We start from the raw sequence: 14,457 nt of genomic DNA on the forward strand, positions 1-14,457 counted from the left end.
AAAAAAAAAACACAAGGCCAATACTTGTTTCTCTATCTACCATGTTTCCGACAGGCTACATGAGACTAGAAAGAGAATAGATGCAGATACACAGTTTTATACTTCTTAATATAGAACGAAGAAAAGCTTAGGGTTTATGTGTAAATGTACACAACAACAAAAGAAGTGGGTGTAGAGTTTGTGGTGTTATTCAAAGATATTTAAATCATTTCCAACAGTCAACAAAGAAAATAAGCTGGGGAGCACTTGAAAAATCAGAATAGTGATCCTTAGAATCAAGCTTTATTTTGAAGAGGTTAGCATTCCATTCTGCACACATGATAGTTTGGAAATAATGGGCATTTCTGATGTAACTTAGAAAGGAATACTATGCATACAGTGAAAACAATTCCAAAATATGGAAACAATATAATGAACTTAATTTTCCTTTTCTTTTGAAAGCTTTGATTACAAAGATTTCTGCACAATGGCAAGTTGCAGATAGGAAAAGCAAGAAGGTGTGAAGATAACTAAATTTAAAATTGTCTTTAGAGAGAGTATAATTAGGCACAAATGAAAGAAACCACTTATTTAAACAACCCAACAAAGAAAGAGCTGATTTCCCAGAAAGCAGACTAGCTATTCATTGTGTTTAAGAAGCTAGCACAGAGGGTCAAGGGGAGAGGAGAAGCCTAGCAGGCAGCCCATTTGGTAGGGAATTAGTCATGAACACTCATGAAAAGAGAAAGAGAAAAAAAACCCTAAATTTTGTTGCTTACTTCATTATTTTCTAGGGGGAAAAGCCAAAGCTATATCCTATCCCTGTTTATCTTATATCCAAGGCTAATGTCTCTGTCCATCAGTATCAGTTGTTGGTTTAATACCCCAAGGAAAGGAGAACGCAGGGTAGGTTGGTAATCCATTCAGGCATCTGTCTATCTAGCCTCTAGACTTTCTCAGTAGGAAGCCGAAATAAATAACACATTTCGTTCATGAAAAATGCTGTCCATAAGACAATCTGATGGCTGGAGCAAGTGAGTTGAAAGTGAGGTTTCAAGGACAACTTATATATATATATAAAAGCATCGCCTCTAAGTCATTAGAACACTTTCCTTTGACAGAGGAAATTGTAATTTAGTGAAAACATTATTTTGGCTACTTGTGTATTCAAATCTGGAAGAATAAGAAATTAAGAAGCTCTAAGACACACAATTTGTTTTTTTGTAAGCTAAACAAACTTTTCTGTGATAATTTAAAGGCAGTTTAAATATATAAATATCTTCACATAAAAAATGAAAGTAAATAAAAATACACAGGGTTTAAAAAGTATAAAATTGAACTTTAACAGTAACAAAGTTGTAACCTTTGATGACAAAAGTTAGATAGACTATGTATCCTATAATTTTGAGAATAATAATTTGTTATTAAAGAATAGTGAAAGTTAAAATATAAATTCAGTTGTATGTTTTTCACAATGACCCTTGGATACATAATGTCCATCTTATAAATGAAACACAAGAATATAAACATATTGTCAATGATCTCACAAGTAGTTAATGTTAGATTTAAATTTTAGCCTATTCCTAAAAAGTATTATCATATTTAATGTAATACTCCATTTAGAAGAACAGGACAGTGAACTGGTAGAAGTTTAAGATTTTTAGAGGCACTGGACTAACCTAAAAAAGCAAGGAGGATGGTTGTGAGCCTCTACATCTGTATTACTCAGGTACTGTCAGAGCCTCTCAGGAGATAGCTATATTTAGGCTGGCTTGTCCTTCCATTGAACTGAGTACACAGTCCTCAATGAAGGAGTTAGAGAAAGGGCCTATGGAGCTGAGGGGTTTGCAGCCCCTTAGGACGAACAACAATATGAACTAACTAGCACCCTCAGAGTTCCCAGGGTCTCAATCACCAACCAAGGACTGCACATGGTAGGTCTGATTGTTCTAGCAGCATGTGTATAGTAGAGGAATGCAAATTCGATCATCAATAAGAGGAGAGGACCTCGGCCTTGTGAAGGTTCTGTGCCCCAGTGTAGGGGGATGCCAGAGCCAAGAAATGGGAGAGGATGGGATGGCAGGCAGGGGCAGGGGGGAGGCGACAGGGATTTGTTCTTGTTTTTGTTTGTTTGTTTGTTTTTTTGGAGGGGAAACTGGGAAAGGAGAAATTTACATGTAAATAAAGACAATATCTAATAAAAAAAAAGCAAGGAGGAATTTGTGTTCACTTTAATAGGGCTTTATTATAATAAACTGAAATTAATATTGTACTTGAGAATGTTCCAAAATTGTGGCTCTTCATTGTCTCAACATAGTGACCTGACTTTTGTCTTAGGTACCATCCTTCAGAGTAGGCAAATGAGACACATTTCATTTATCTGTGAAGCCATCTCACAAAGTCCCAGGATAAAATTCATTGTAAATGATTCTGTAGCATTGACTGTACTGGAAAACATTTATGTGTCCAAGATATTGAATTATTGAGAATTTATTTTATCTAGGAAGATATTACAGAAGTCATGGCTGAGCGGTTGTACTAGATATTCAAACCTAAATAGCTATGAGGTACAAATCAAAAAGCATTAAAACCTCTATATATTATAGCTTGGGAATGGTTTGAATTTATGCTCTCAACTTTCCTATTCCAGAAGTTGTGTTTCTGATGGGATGATAGCTTAATTAGAGAACCCTTCAGCAAATGTGGTGTACTGAGGCAATGGCATCCATTGAAGGACCACATAACACAATCCTTATAGAATCTGGGTAGATTCTTAAATTAGGTATTAAATATAAAGCTAGGTAGCCCAAACTATCTGGCCTATTCTGCAAAGAGCAGATTCTGTTTCTAGCCTTATTGCTGTAATAAACATCTTTGAGGAGGCTGGTGTTATTAATCTGGTACACTGTGAGACATATACATTATTATAATTTTGAACCCAACAAACCTCTTCAGTTTGTAAGTCACAGGTATTTTGTTATGGCCACAGAAAATAGACTACGAAACAAAATAAATAAGTTTCTGCTTTTGTAAGATGAGGAGGGAAATAGTGTCTTCTCTGTAAGCTTATTGTTAGAAATATGTAAATTAATATGTGTAAAAGACCTAATGTGCCTCACACTGAGTGCTTCTTATATGGTAGTTGCTACTATTACTTTTAACTTCAATTTCTAAAAATTCTACTGTTTTGAATAAAAAGGTAATCAGAAAGATCTCTCTCTTTTCATTCTGTGCAGGTACTTAATTTATCATTTTCTCCCTGTTAAAAAATGTCTCTTCCATGAAACCAAGTCATATGTTTACTTCATTGACAAATGCTTTATTATAAAGTACTTATGGGTATAAGAATTCAACTTTGCATTTGGTAATTACATAAAATATTGAGAGCTGTGCACTCAGGGCAAGCTGTAAAAGTCATAAAATCTAATTCAGTTTCATAAATAAAGCCCTAATTGTTTTATTTATATTTAGGTTTTTCAAAACCTTATTATCTCCATGAAACTTAAAACAAATTATATTTTTATTAAACAATTCTTGATTATGATATAAAGGATTTATGTTAATTTGATTTATTTCTTGTTTAGACATTTTATGTTGATTGTCAATAATTGTATTTATTAATCATTAAAATTCATGTAAATATGTAATCCAAAATTTAGCTCAAAATTTTTATTATTAAATTATTTGATGTTTGTATTTATTATTGTATTTGTCTGATATAATATTTAAATTTAAAAACATATTTGATGATTAAGAAATTCTATCATAGATAATCTAATTTATAATTTTAGTTGTATTTTTAGTAACTAAAAAAGTGATATGTGGAACTCCACTCTTTTAGCAATGATTGACCTTAATAGTTTGGACACTTTATAATTCAATTTTGTGTGTAAAATAAATAATAGTTCATTTATCTTACTTGTTTTGAACTTGCTAAGTCAGCTAGGCTAGATGTCAAGAGAAATTAAGGAATTCTATTTTCTACCTCCCCAGTATGGGGGCTTACAGGAATGTATCAGGATATGTGTGTCCTAAAGCTGACTTGTTAAGTTAAACCTTAAATATTCTCCTCTGTGTAAATGAGAATTAGAGCTAATGCACAAAGTGAGCATGAATCAAAGAGCTTACTCAATGAACTCAGACAAATATAAAGCAATATGAACAGGAATAGAAAAAAAATAAATTTCTCTCGATTAGAGAGAACTTTGAGTTCATGCTTAAAAGATCAGGAAAGCTTTTAGTTAGCAGAAAACAGAAGACATAATACAAACATCCAGAAGCGCAACGGTGTAGACACTATTCGATGTCGATGTCAACATGCCTTTGTGTTTCCTGAAACGCTAGTGTCACTTGGACACATAACATTATGAACTAGACTAATACAGGAGGTGGGCCACTTCAGCTGCAGAAATCAGCCCTCCCAGACACCAGTCATGCTGGTACATCGACCTTATACTATTCTCCAGGATCAAGAAAATTAAATTTATTTTGCTTGCTTATTGAAACATAGATGAGAAACAGGTTACTTAGGGGAAGGCAAATATCACTGGCTGAGGTCTACTGACTGAGTCACTCTGGATAAGCAAGAAGAAATCACTAAGGGCTAGCACACCATATAGGTAGCAGGAGAATGAAGTTCTATCAGTGCTGGGAATGAAAAGAGACATATCTACTTTTAGGGGAGCCAGTACTGAATTATTCCACTGCAGCCTTTATACCAGAGATCCTCAAAATGGAGCTGATGTTTCTTTCACTTCAAGCTCCCTGTCAACACATTAAAAAAATGAGTACAATGTAATTAATCACTGATATCATTACACTGAATGTTATTTTTTTAATTTCTTCATTTTATGAATGCCATACCGTGAAAGTTTTGGAATAGTGTCATTACTATACTTTCTATAGTTGACATAAATTAATTTTCATGTTTTGAGGAGTTAGAAGCCTGAAGGCAAGCTAAAAATCCTTGCGAATACTGCTTGCAAGGAGTAGTAAGTACCGTCTGTCTCCGTTGCCCTTGGCAGCTCAGCAGTCCTTTGCTTTCCACCAGTTTGAGGTCCAAGCCCAAATTTATGTACACATTATTATGTATCTCCCAACCCTACTTTAGTAGTCATTTTTCCATAATCACATTTTTATTTTTAGTTTATATTATATTATATTATATTATATTATATTATAATTATAACATTTTTCCCTTCCAATTCCTCCTTCTATACCCTCCACTATGCCCTACATATTCTTCTTAAAATTCATGGTCTCTTTTTCTATTACTTGTTCTTGCATGTGTATCTGTAATTCAACATATGTGCCTATTACTAATTATAACCCACTCAAGTAGTCGATACAAAATAGGTTGGATGTATCTTTTCAGGTCTGACTCCTTGGCACTGGACAACTAATTGGTATGCTCTTCCCTAGTAAAGATCACCTCTTCTTTCCCCAGATTTCCCCAAAAATCTCATTCTCAAATAAATCCAATAAGCTTAGCACTTGAACACATCCTTTTGGAGGACATGGTTCAATCAAAAATGTACCAATATTCTCTTAAACCATGATGCTCAGAACCTTCTGTGGTGAAAAACATTGAATTATCTTTAGCTGCTGATGGTACTAGGAGTCCTCACTTTGGAAACAAAAGATGATGTTTCTCTGAACCTCTAGAAAAAAAAAACTTATCTGTGTTACAGTTTGTCAAAGAATTTAATCAACACTGACATTATCATCATCATTATCACTATCATTGTATTACTGCTATTTTTCATTTTCTGGGAAAGGATTTCTCTGTACCGCCTTAGCCAACTTATATCTAGCTCTGTAGACCAATCAAGCCTTGAAATCAGAGATCTCCTGCCTCTGCCTGCCCAGTTAATGGGATGTGCTAATAGGTCCAGTTACATTATTATTATTAAATAATTCCCACATTAGATTATATAAATGAGTTACTCAGATTATATCCAATCATTGATTACATTCATGAAATAATCAACAAATTATTTCATCAAAAATTTCTTCATATTTAATTCTCGTCTCTTCATTCTTCTTTCCTTACTTCCCAGGCTTTAGGTGATTTCCCATAGACAAACTTATACATACAAAGACCAAGCTCGATATCAATGGTAAAAGAACAAAACACACACTGTTTTACATCTTCAATATCAAAGACAAAATGAGAAAACATTATTATGTCTGGTACTCGGTCATAAGCAGTGCATTTGGTATCCCCAAGCAAGAACCATGCTAATTTTAATACTTTCACAGTGCAATAATATTAACTGGGTTTCTTGATCATTTAGTGAAGAAAATGATCAGAAGAGGTGGAAATTTCTATCCACCAAAGTTCAATCAGCTAAACTTGTCACTCTAAATGAGTAGGTGGGTGAAGGAGTATGACATTTCTTCCTGGTCTAAGTTTTGGGTATAGCTCTCAACATCAGTTTGTGTCTCTAACATAAGCATATAGATATCCATTACTCATATAAGTGGACAGAATGTTTTCTGTCAGTGAGGGAGCATATATCAAATAGTACAATAATTTAGAAACCATTAAAAAGGAATCATTTTATATACTCAAAAATATTTCTAGTAGTAGAACTTTATAAAGCAAAATGGTACCTTTATGCATATTTTTATCAAATGCTATCCTGTTCATCACTTAAAATCATTTTCACTCAACAAATTAGAGAGAGGATGAGATGAATATATATATTCATGTATATATGTATGTATATATATATATTTTGGTTACATATCATGGCAACTTACAACAATTAATTTTGACATTCTGTAAAAGAACCTTCAGTGACCTTTCATAACTGTATTGATGATTTTAATGATGCAATCTGCTACAGAACACAAAGGCAAAAAAGGTGATGTCAAATGAATGCTTTCATTTAATTTACTCCTTTTGCTTAAAGGAAGTTTGTGTCCCTTTACCAACAATGTCACTCCTTCCATTCTCTGATAGTTAATATTTTTGCCCTTCATTTCTTATACCAATAACTTAAAGATTCCACCTACACATATAATTATTCTTTGTCTTTGAGTGTCTCATTTCAGTTCATGTAGTATCTCTCAGACTCATAATGTCTCTATATTGATACAACAGATTTGCCCATATTTGAGGACACACAATGCTCCATTGTGTCTAAATGTTGTTCGCCCAATTTTTGTTAACATGTACAAGACTCAATGCCAATACTTGGTTATTGTTCCCCTTGTGCTGCCATTTATTAGTTCTACAAATGCTGAAATCTTTTTTTTTCGCCAGCCTCTTAAATTTTATTTTTGCATATGTTTAAATAAATAACAGAAAAAATGGTATATAATATGATAATTAAAAAATATTAAGTGTAATTTATTCTTAAAATTAGAATTAAAAAGAATAGTAGATTTCTCTCTCTCGCCCTTCTCTCTTTCCGGGCCACTACCCCCTCTCTCCCTCTCAATTAAACCTCTTACATGTGGAAAAAAAAATAATAGTAGAAAATTGTATTTAATTAAAACAGTAACATTATATACTATGATGGTTTACTTTCTTGTTCATGAAATATTCTTTTTTTATTAGATGTTTTCTTTATTTACAAATGCTGAAATCTTAATGGGACTCAGACACTGTATTGTAATGAATGATCTAATTTTCATGGACAATATTTGCATGGTTCTTTTAGTTAAGTTAGCTGAGCTCTTTGCTTTCAGAGTCACTTTATAATGGGGGAGGTATTTCCCAACAGATATCTTATGTCACCACCAAAAACATCAAGGGCCAGGAATGGGTTATATCTTTTTGGTTCCTGGCCACAGAAGTGAGCACTAGCAACAAATCCTTTACCTGACCCCCACATCCACATTGTTAACAACAAGTGTGAACAGGTACAGAGGCCTGCAGCTTCTGGCCTCCGAGGAACTTAAAGTCTACATAGGCATACATTGTTACAGAAAGCAGCCCTAAACTTCCCTAAGAACAATTCTTGCCCCTGCTGACCCTCTTTCCCCTTGGCTACCTTCAAGAGAGAACCAGAGTTATGGAGCTGGCCTCTGGCAACAAACTATTCCGAATCACCAGTAAATTGGGAATTTATACTTCTGAGCAAAAATAGGGATATGGTGCACAAATATGTGCAGGTGGACCATGACTGGGTGATGAAACAGATGAGAGGCATACCTAGTGTGACAGCTTTTAGACAGAGGGTGGAAGGAAACCTTAAGATATAAACCACCATATTCTACCTTATTCTGTAATATCAGCTAGCAAGGGAGAAGACAGTCTCTCTTGACATCCACGTCATGCTCAGAGCTCTGTGTCTCCGTGTTATCACAACAAAGTCTGATTTATTCACTACTCCATTCTAGTAAAACATAAATGATGTCATGAGCATTTGAAAATCATCACTACATAATACATGCTTTTAAACCCTAACATTTGTTAGTGTACATGTTCAACATCTGTTTTGAATCATTTTGAAGAATATGATGCTATATTTAAAAGTGTTCCTGGTGGCAAAGGAGTCATTTTGAAGATTAATATGCAAATAATTTCATAACAGACCGTACTTAAATTCTCTTCTAGAAACTATAAAAAATAACATTGTTCATTAAAAGCACAGTATGTCAAATTGGTTATACTGTCCAGAGTCATTTTTCTTTCTAAAAGTTATAGTGTAAAAGAACTGGGTTTAACATGGTCCAAGTAAACTATTTTAAACTCCCCCCAGCAGACATAGTTCAATATTACTCATCTCTGCCCTCTAAATATAAAGTATTAGAAAAGCTATTTAATGAAGGATGCACAGATTTTGATATTTGAATAAATATGTAGCCATTCATTTAAAAAGAAATATGGGTTAGAATAAAGAAAAAACATGAGTAAGGTATGATTAACACTAAAGTTGTGTGGAAAAAGAATCTGGAAATCTACTCTTTTATAAACACACACACAAATATACACATAAACACACACACACATATGAGTTTTTCGACGTGGACAGATAATGTGCCCACAAAAAGGCACAGGATATTAAATAAAAAGTCCTGTGTCAAACATGGGACTCATGTGGAGTTGCTGGTTACAATTGAGTAGGGATTCCTAGAAACTTGCATAATAATGCAGGCCATTGCAAAACACGGCAGGCCATTGCAAAACAGTGCAGGCCATTGCTCTTCTTTGCTTAGCAGACCTGAACCTATTACTGAAGATGGTATACGTTTTGACCATAAAATTTGGAGAAATCAAACTGGCTTTGATCTGAAAGTTTCTTCCTTGTTGACTAGGTTTTATCATACTAAATGTCTGCTGTGAAAATTTCATATTATAGCAATGGCTAACCTTGAAAGATATACTGTTGGTGCATCTCTCTCTCTCTCTCTCTCTCTCTCTCTCTCTGCCTATCTATCTATTTTAAATTATTTTATTTACATTCCAGTTGTTGACCCCCTCCTTCCTCTCTCCCACAATTCCTCATGCCATTCTGCCTCCCCATTGCCTCTGAGAAGGTGCCTCCCCCATGAGGTGTTCTCTTTCCCTGGGGCCTCAAGTCTCTTGAGGATTAAATGCATCTTCTCCCACTGAGGCCAGACCAGGCAGACCTCTGCTCCATGTCTTCCAGGTACCTCAGACCAGCCCATGCATGCTCCAGGTTGGTAGCTCAGTCTCTGGGAATTCCCTGGTGTCAGGTTAGTTGAGACTGTCGGCCCCTTTGGGATCTCTTTCATAAACTCCCTTACAGCTTTTTCAATCCTTTCCCTAATTCAAACATAGGGTTCCCTGACTTTAGTCCAATGGTTGGGAGTAAGTATCTCCATATGTCTCAGTCAGCTGCTGGTAGGGCCTCTCAGAGGACAGCCATACCAGCCTCCCATCTGTAAGCACATTATAGCATCAGTAATAGAGCCAGGCCTTGATACCTCCCCATTAGATGGATACTAAGTTGGGCTGGTAACTCAGACTCAAAAGGACATGTATGATATGTACTCACTGATAGGTGGATATTAGCCCAAACGTACAGACTACCTAGGATACATAAGAAGTGTAACAAGCAGATATGCCCAAATGAGGAGGTTTCAGTTCCTTTTAGAAGGGGAAAGGAAATGATCATAGGAGGCAGAGGGAGGGAGGGACCTTGGTGGAAAGGATAATGGAGGGGAAAAGGGGAACAGGATCAGATATGGGTGAGGGGACCTGAGAGAAGCCCAATGGAATAAGAGAATGAATGGAAATAAGCAGCCTTGTGGAGTGGGAGGTAGGTAGACCCTTTACAAAGTACCTGAGACTTGGGAGGTGGGAACCTTTCAGGACTCATTGTGGGTGACCTTAGCCAAAGGATCTATATTTTTAAAACTTAAAAATGTTTCTAAACTTCCTTGAAGCATAGCTGATTTATGAGTGGCTGTTCTCATCTCAGGTTTATTACCTTCTCGTTTGCCTTACTAACTTCATAGGACACTGAATTATATCTTCTGCGCATTTCAATTCAGTCTAAATCCCCTTTTCTTGCTTGCAAGACTCAAAAAATCAGTTGGGTGCTGTAAATTTCAGCCTAGGAAGCTCACAAACCTCTCAGGATTAAACTTACACTCTAAATTGAAATAATGTCACCTAGAATTTTCTAGAGTTTTCTTCATCTTAGTTAAACGCCTGAGCCTCAGACACTTAGACTTCTTAGCTTGAATTTATATTTACAAGCTTTACTCAAAATATAAAATATATTTTCTGATTTTTTTCAAATTCTGAATTTTTCATATTCTGAATCTGGCCAGTTGTCTCCAGCTGTACTGTGAGAGTGGAATCTCTGAATTGTGGTATTGTAGATTTCATAATAGTTTTTACTATTTTAAACCTTACACCAAGTGAGTCATGCATCACATCATAGAGTGAACATTTAACTAGCTAAACTAGGGCACATAATCAGGAACGTCATGAAAATATACATTATTTATCATTGCTGTTACAACAAACCATTAAGCTTTATGGTAATTGTGTGTGTTTGTGTGTGTGTGAGTGAATGTGTCAGTATCCATATCTCTATGTACCTGGAGCTTTCCTGAGCCCTATTTCTTGTTGTTATAAATGTTGGCATTATAACTATGTACCACCACTGCCAGAGTAAAGATATTGTAGGACCAAACACCACTTCACTGTTTCTTTGCCTATCTTCTCTATTCTTGGTTTATTTTAGTTTACCTATAGTAGATATTTTATAGTAATTCATCAAACATGGCCTCACACCCTGGCCTTAGGACCTTTTCTTTACACGATTCTTTTGTTTGCTTGGAAAGATCTACCTCCAGACATCCTCAAAGCTCATTCTTTGACATTGTTGTGTCTTTGCAGGATGAGCCATCTGTTTCATGAATTCTGCGAGACATTATTTAAAATTGCATCACTTGACTTTCTATGACTGTGAGATTTTGTGTGTCAACTTTTTGATCTGTGATTAACATCACTCTGGAGATTGCCCTGTAGAATTTTCTTAGGGATGACAAACATTCAATCAGTGGATTTTGAGCAGATTATATACACTCTATCCTGTGGTTGAGACTTATCTAATCAGCTGAAACCTTTAGAGGTTTTAGTCTTCCCAAAGTGAAGGAATTCTTTGGAATTCAGTAGTTAAACATTAACTTGTCAGAACAAGGCTGCTGATCTGCTTCTAAGATGTGGTACATGTGAACTCTTAACTATGTGTGTTCAACCTGTGACATTGTAATTGTAACATGATACTGTCATAAATAGCATTTATGCTCATGCTCAAGAACACTTAACAACTATGTCACTTGGAAAAGTTGCAAAAAATATCTCATAATATTTGAAGAAAATTTCTAATCTTGCAATGGGTAATGGCCATAGCTATGCTAAGGCATATGTTGCCTGATGTCAAAGGTTTGCATGCTTGAAAGCAATTCATTAAAATTCTCTGTTTTCTTTTTCATTAATGTGTAATCAGAGCCTCTGCTTAACATATTATATTTTCCTCAAATTCATTATATACTGATACCTCAAAAACCATTGCTTGTCAGTTTCTCCATTTTCAAGATAGGCTTCAAGAAGAAAAACTATTATCTAGAAAATCACTAGTGCTTGTTTACATACACACACACACACACACACACACACACACACACACACACACACCTCAGATTGCAATGATAGCTCCCATAATTTGTAATGACTTGAGCCAAACACCATTTTATCAGATCCTTTTGCAAACGCCTGACCAGAGCTTTCATCATGAAGCTTCAACTTTAAAATAATTGTTGAAAATAAATGTTGATTCTTGCCAGGGAAACAGGCACCCTAACTTCAGATTATCACCTCTTCTTCGGACCCTCCAATCTAATCCACCCTAGCCTGAAGCCAACCATCTTGACAACCATTACTCCTTCCTGTGCTCCCATCTCCAGTATCTCAAAAGATCCTCTCTCCAAACTTTCCTTAGCCTCACTCATCTCTTTTTTCCAGTCCCTTATTCCTACAAGCTTCCAAGGAGCAGGCATTCTCTGGGAATCTGTAGGGCCTGAACTGCAGAACTTCACCTCTCCTACCTATCTTTTAAACAAACTCCCCTCTCACCCCAAACTCTTTAGCAGACCATGTGCTGTGGTCTGCTTGTCTTCTCTTTCCCCATCTCCAGAGGATGGAGATCTATCTTCTCTTCTAACCTTCCTCTCCACTCATTCTGTTACTCCTGCCCATCTCTCTAGTAGACATTTACTGGGAACCAGTGAGCTCAGCCTGCCAGAGAACAAGTAGTAGCAGAAGCAAGAAAGGCGAGCTTCTGGTCATCTTCCTTGCTCCTCTTTGGCTCATCCATTCTTCAAGTCTCATCACCAGCTCTGTAGAAGACAATTCATTTTGCGCTCTTCTCACTCCCTGTCCTCAGAGCCAGTGGCCTGTGAAGATGCCAGTAGAAGTTTCCTTTTCCTTCTCTGTTTTGGAGCCCCTTGTACACATCCAAACACAGACACAAAGACCTTGAATAGCACAACCTCATTCTTAAATGTCAGCTTAGAATACCTAGAAACATATTTTAACCAGAATCCCAGTGCTCACCCCTAACAGATTATCTGAATAATTCCTACCAGGCAACAAGTCACCATCATAACCTTCTCAAAACCAAAGAGAGTAACAGAAAGCAACCAACCAAACACCCATTGAACAGACAAGTCCAGATATTAGCACCTAGAATTACTACCTTCCCAAACCCAATGTCTAGACACCATCATAAAAATATAACAGTGAGGACAGTGTGTCTCCACTATAGACCATCATTCCTAACTCAGTAGTCTCTGACTACTGCAACATGACAGAAATACAAATAGTTTTTAAAACAGTCTTTATGAATATGAGTATGATTATGAGTATGAGTATTTCCTTAGGAGGAAATAACTGAAATGCCTAAAAGGTATCTTTGGAAACACTAACAGTGGTAGGAAATGAATAAAACAATTCAAGAAATGAAAGCAGAAATAGAATCTGCTGAAGTAAATCTGGAAATAGAAAATATTTAGGATTTCAAACAGGAACTTCATAGAAAAGCCTCACAAATTGAATACAAGAGATGGAAGAGAGAATCTCAGGACACGAAGGCATGATATAAGAAATTAGACACCCATATGTGTTCTTTTGTGACTGGGTTCCCTCACTCGGGATATTTTTAAATTCCATTCATTTGCCTGTGAATTTCATGAGGTATTATTTTTAATAACTGAATAGTACTCCATTATGTAAATGAACCACATTTGCTGTATCCATTCCTCTGTTGAGTACACATGGAGGGACGCATGGCTCCAGCTGCATATGTGTCAGAGGATGGCCTTGTTGGACATAAGTGGGAGGAGTGGCCCTTGGGCCTGAGGGGGTTCGATGCCCCAGTGTAGGGGGATACCAAGGTGGAAAAGTGGATGGTGGAGAGGCAGGGGGAGGGAGGATGGAATAGGGAGTTTCTGGAGTGGAAATCTGGAAAGGGAATAATATTTGAAATGTAAATAAAGAAAATATCAAATAAAAGAAAAAAAAACAATGAAATAGACACCCCAGTCAAAGAAAATGATATGTCTAAAAGAAATTCTGGCACAAATCATCTAGGAATTCTGGGACATTAAAAGACTAAATCTAAGAATAATAGGAATAGAGGAAGGAAAATAAACCTACGCCAGTTTCTAAGCTGGGAGCAGCCAGCCGGGAGGCACAGGCCCCACGAGTAGCAGGGAGCAGCAGGGCTGCAAGTTCAGGATCTTCTCAACTTCCGAGTGACAGAAGTGGATCAGCGACCTTCGCTGCCCCTTCCCTGCAAGTGGAGGTCCTGCCTCCAGGGAGCGCCTTGACCGGAGTCTCCAGTGAGAGCCGCCATCGCCTCTCCAGTGAGTTTCTAAGCCCGGAGCAGCCAGCTGGGAAGCACAGGCCCCACGAGTATCAGGGGTCTTGCAGGGCAGCAGGGACAGGACAAGCTCTGGTCAGAGTCACTAAGAACATCTAACACC

The 14,457-nt window shown here is 36.5% G+C and overlaps 1 protein-coding gene and 1 pseudogene across 10 annotated transcripts in view; both read right to left on the reverse strand.

Moving 5' to 3' along the window:
* Positions 1-10,442, reverse strand: part of LOC116086215 — a 22,099-nt pseudogene extending 11,657 nt beyond the window's left edge.
* The window catches only part of Robo2 (roundabout guidance receptor 2), a 1,164,975-nt gene that overhangs the window by 975,094 nt on the left and 175,424 nt on the right, over positions 1-14,457 (reverse strand). The window lies entirely within an intron of this gene.

This window comes from Mastomys coucha, unplaced genomic scaffold (genome assembly GCF_008632895.1).
Source record: "Mastomys coucha isolate ucsf_1 unplaced genomic scaffold, UCSF_Mcou_1 pScaffold12, whole genome shotgun sequence".
Lineage (NCBI taxonomy): Eukaryota > Metazoa > Chordata > Mammalia > Rodentia > Muridae > Mastomys > Mastomys coucha.